Raw genomic sequence first — 5,356 nt, 5'->3', positions numbered from 1 at the left:
TTTGACTGTTTCATTGAGTGTTTTTTCCTGGTTTCCTATTCAAAGCAACACTTTTCAGCATTAAACCACAAGGGGGCAGTAAATAGTCACAAGTCCTTTGCCACTGGGGTAACGGTAGCAATTTACAAGTTATATTACTTTTGTTGAGTAATGGCAACACAGTTAATGCTTGTGTATTTCAGATTGCTCTAACTTCCATCACCATAAAAATATATTTAGACGTATGACCTTTCTATGATCCGTAACTGTGGGTGGAGCTAAACATGCTCTTCAATAGATCAAGTCTCCGTCACAGTGCTGTGGCAGTGCAGTCATTGTGGGTTTTTTGGTCTGAACACTGTTTTCTAACATAGTGCTCTGATTTGTAATGAACCACTACAGGGATATTAAGCGCGCTGCACTTCACTTGATAATTTAAGTGTTATATACTGTATGTTACAGCACTTAAACAACTGGTTGCCCCTGTGGCTTGATGTATGGTAGTAATTACACTAACGCATGAACACAGAGCAGTTCAGACTGAACTTAATACATCTCTTTTCTCTATCTCCCGGGATCTGCTGACAGCTGCTGTGAGTCTTGTTTTGTCAATATCGGACTCTATTTTAAGCTTCTCTAAATGTGCAATGACCTTGAAAAAGCCTCTTTTTACCTTTCAGACAGACTGAGTGCCAGGAAGTGAATGTGGCTAGGGTTAGAGGCTTTGTTGCTCGTGTTTGATATGTTAGTGTGTGAAAGTGTTACTGTAGCAACAGTGAAAAGAGGGTGATTGAATGGTCAAGGCTTTAGAGCGTCCCCCTCTCAGGGAGTTTCACTGAAAGGACAGGAGCGAGGTAGGGGCTGGGCAGATGGGTGGACTGGTTGGGGGTGGGTCATCATACATGTACGACATACAGTATGATGTAAGAAAAAAAGGTAATGGCCAAGGTAAAGTTGCAGATATGTTATAATTATGGATGGATGCACATAATCATTCGATATTAGTCACCAATGGGTCTTCACTGTGAAAAGGATTACGACCAGTCAGGAAACAAAGCTCAGTAGGAGCTGAACACTGATCACACATTGGGGATAAGTGGGCTTAAGAGAAGCTGCAGTAAATGGGCTGCAATAACCCAGACACTTAAGTGTGTCATACCTGACAGATGTAGCTGATCACAATGTGTAGTTGGCTCTGGAGTGTGCTAAAGGCTGTCTAATGTTGTGTGCTGCTGTGGCTTACTAGACTGCTGCCAGCAAACGGTGTTGCGTTCAAAAGTCAGTAATCTATACTCACACTGCAGTTATTAAATGATTACATCAGGGATCACACCACACTGTATGATTAATTAACCTTGACTGATGCTTTGTAAAGCCGGCTCTAGCAGAGCAAGTATGCCCACTGGTCTGCATGTACATACACATACGTATGAAATGGTTTAAAGCACCACTGGAGTCTGGTAATACTCACTCGGGGTTACTGTAGTGCAACAAAGCCTTGCTCTCTGCAGACAAATATAGGATCAGTCCTCAGGACCTTTATTAGCAGCTGTCCAAACACCAGGAGTCTGAGTTTTGCCTCTTAAACTGACAGCTTGCTTCTTTCTGCATGTCTTTGATCATTCACAAATATGCTTTGGACACAGCAGCATTTGACAAAATCATCATGCCAGCCACCAGGTCAAATGGTGTGCACATACTGTGTGGTTCAAAGGGGAGCTGACTCAGGAAGGGGCTGGGTTGCCTGGCTTCAATCCCCTGCTTCCTCTGGTTCTCAAATGAACAGCACAATATTGTTGCAACCTGCAAGATAGCCCATGAATAAAACATAGCCACTGTATTAGTGCTTAAAGACATCTTTTCATTTTCCGTTTGAACCATATATTGAAGTTTATATGCATATAGAAAAGCGGAAGATTAATAACAATTTCTCTCTGCTGGTTACCCCTTTTAGCACGCTGGAACATACACAAGTACAGAAGCAATTATGCTGTGCATCAGTGCACAACCACATACACACAAGTGTGCACCAGAGTACAGCTCCTTCAAGACATTCCCCAAGAAACCTTCAAGCATGAACAGTGTATATTTTAAATAGTTTTTTTATTAATATGTGCTGATACAAGGTCGCTTTGACCTGCAATGATGGAAACACTCACAGAAAATCATCCCCTTTGGCCCAAACAGCTATCAAAGCAATGAGTGTGAGAAAACAAAAATCAAATAAGACAAATGAACATGATTCCTAAAAGAAAACCAAAGTGTTATATTTACCTCAGTTTACAAATGTCTCAGCAGTACATATTAAATTATCCATTTCATAGAAAAATCACAGAAAGCTCTAGATATGGTGCTATATGTAGAACCCCACATGGCACAATGTCAGTGCTCACGCTGCCATATAGCTTGCTATGTAATAACCACTAGCACCCAATGATTTACCTCCTTAATGTTAAGCATTTCAGGTATGTGTAATACTGACCAAGTTCCATTGTACTGAGCTAATTAATACAGCTCTCAGATGATCATCAGGATATCCCATCCATAACCACTGAAGCCAGATATTATACATCTGATGATAGACACCACATGGGGCTGAATTTTTTGGCCTGTCCCATGGATGATCATGGATTGAGATTACTACAGCCATGAACAGGTGCATGTAGGAACTGTTCAACTCCCCCCAAACCTCAAGCAAGAAAGAAAAAGACAGATTCAGCCTGCTCCAGCTGTGTCAATTGTTTTAATCTTGAACCCTATAATCTCAACATGTTTAATCGTTTGGAGAAACCCTTGTTGTCCAGGAGCCCCGGGTGTTGCTGGTACCACGCTGTGTATTAAAGATCAGAACTTTCCTGAAATGCTGGCACAGCTCCACAGACACATACTCAACACAAAAGTTAAAGAGCAAAAGTTCATTATTGTGTTCATCCAATACCTCTAAAGAGTCTTAGTAACTACTTTAAAGGAGTCATGTGGAGAAGAAGAAATCAATAACAAAATAGTACTACCATATGATTTGTTTATATTTGCTCTTTAAAAACCTCTTTAGGAAAATCATGGTGCATTTGCAGGCACTGTAAAAAATCGTGCTTTAATTGGCTGATGCGGCAGTGGTTTCATTTTCACATTTTTATTTTGTTAAAGGAAGCATCCGTTAGATCAAACAATCCCATCATCTTTCTTTCCATCACAGGCAGATTTGTTTTATGAATGAACTTGAGATCTGACATGCCAGCTTGATCAATTTAAACCATAAAGTAATAACTTCTGGTCTGCAAACCACCGTCAGAAAGCAATCTGAAACAAAGTAGCACATCCATCTCCTTATCTCCAGATACGCTCCTGCACAGCCTCACTGCAAACCCCTCTCAACAGCCGTCCCTCCCTCTCTCACCGCCTATGGCTATATATTTGTGACATCTGTGACATCTCTGCTGATGCTGTCCCTCCTCAGTCCTCCTCACGGGCCACTCTTTGCAGACATAATGACCCTCTGCTCCTCTGGCGCTGTTGAATTCACACACCGCTGTCCTGCCGCTTCTGTACCGCCCTCCTGGTGTGATATGGTCCACACAAAAATGTCTGCGTGTGAATGGGTCAACTGTGAGTGAACAGACTGAAGTCCTGCTGGGACCGCTGTCTAATGATAGACTGAACAATGGCACAAGCTGCAGGGGTGAAACAGCACTGTGTCAAAGGTTGGGCATCCAACCTTTTAAACAACTTCCCACATAACCACTAAAGCTCACACGTCAGGCCTGCCACTGGCATGGAAGGTTTGCAAATCTAGACAGAAAACAAGAGAATGGAGGTGAGCGAGAGTGAGTTCACAACAATAAATTAGTACCCACTGTGTTATTATTGTAATCAGAGGTTTGAAGGGCTTTGAATGGTGAAGAAACTCCCATTCGTGAGAGCCTCCATCCGACAGCGTGGGCCGCGAACCTTCTCCTGTATAATCACCATCATTTACAGCAGTGCAGCCCTCCACTGTTTATTGAGATATTAATCTGGGATAAACAAAGCTTTTGACAAAACAAATTAACACTCTCAAAGAAGTGCTGCACTAATGGAGTCCACTGAGATTGATATTAAAATGTGGATGAGTTTTGGGGGGAGGGCCCTGGGTAGTGCTGGAAAAAAAAAAAAGAAAAAAGAGAGAGAAGCAGGCCCAAGGTGACGCACATTCCTCTTCGCAAAGGGAGTGTCTGTCTAAACAGCGTTTCCCCCTGGGGCGAGTCCCAGCTGAACACTGGAGATCAGCATCAGCAAGTTATATCAAATACAATGAGAGCAGGATAATGATGATGGTGTTGAGAACAAAGAGGATACGGATAATGATGGCCATCTTGAGATTCCCATTAACACTTCCACCCTGGAGTGAATTGTTTTATCTTCAGTCTTGCTTGTTAAAATACATTCAAGTTGTCCTCAGTTGACCAGTGAGTGCTACTATGATACCGAGCCCCCACCGCTAATTCAGCCACAAGTCCCGCGCCGCAGCAGAGCCGAACACATGTCCATATTGTCTCTTCATTTGTAAACCGACAGCTCTGAAGCTACAAATCCAAGTGACGCATGTATCATCAGACCAGTATTGCACATGTTTCCCCTATGGCTCAAGTGATGATACCGCAACCTTTTCCTTTGAGCCTCATCACGATCTGTGTCCCATACAATGTTACTTACACAAATGATCAGAATAGCAAGGAAAAACGGCGGCAAATCCGTGTAATCCCCTTCCCTTATCTGTCTTTAACCCCCTCTCTCGCTCGCTTTCAGCCCCAGGAGCCTTAGCTAAAAAGCTGTCCTTTGGGTTCTCTTAGAAGTGGGACACTCAGGCCCTAGCCAAATGTCACACTGCAGTGGATGCATCTATTTTCTGCTCACGTCCTATCCACACATCACACTCTTTTGTAGCTGCAGGTTTGGGAGGCAATAGTTAAAGAGTGCCATGAATAAATCAATGTAAATAAATATTCCATAGATATATAATCTGATAAATAAACCATAACAAATACTTTTAAATAAAGGGTAAAAGAAAGGAAACTCTTCCTTTTAAAAGGTCAAATAGATTTCAGCCAGATGAAAGGAGTCTCACAAGTGGCTCTCCCTAGACAGCTCATTTTGCTTGCATAAGGTGGCATATTGGAAACGTGTTCCTCGCGATCGGTCAACCCTGCTTGTCATTTTCATGCTATAGTGTTACCTCTTGTCTCTCGAGGCAGTCTGAATTTTCCTGTCCTCCTTGTACCTGAACGCAGCGGTAAGAGCAACTTCCATTTGAGGCAGAAAAGTAATGGCAGCTCTCTGAGATGAGTATCCCTCCTTCTCTGATGTGCATTCAAGTCAAGTCACAAAAATAGCCTTTCAA

This window comes from Simochromis diagramma, unplaced genomic scaffold (assembly GCF_900408965.1).
Source record: "Simochromis diagramma unplaced genomic scaffold, fSimDia1.1 OVJJ01000321.1, whole genome shotgun sequence".
NCBI classification, from domain to species: Eukaryota; Metazoa; Chordata; class Actinopteri; order Cichliformes; family Cichlidae; genus Simochromis; species Simochromis diagramma.
This window is presented reverse-complemented; position numbering follows the sequence as displayed.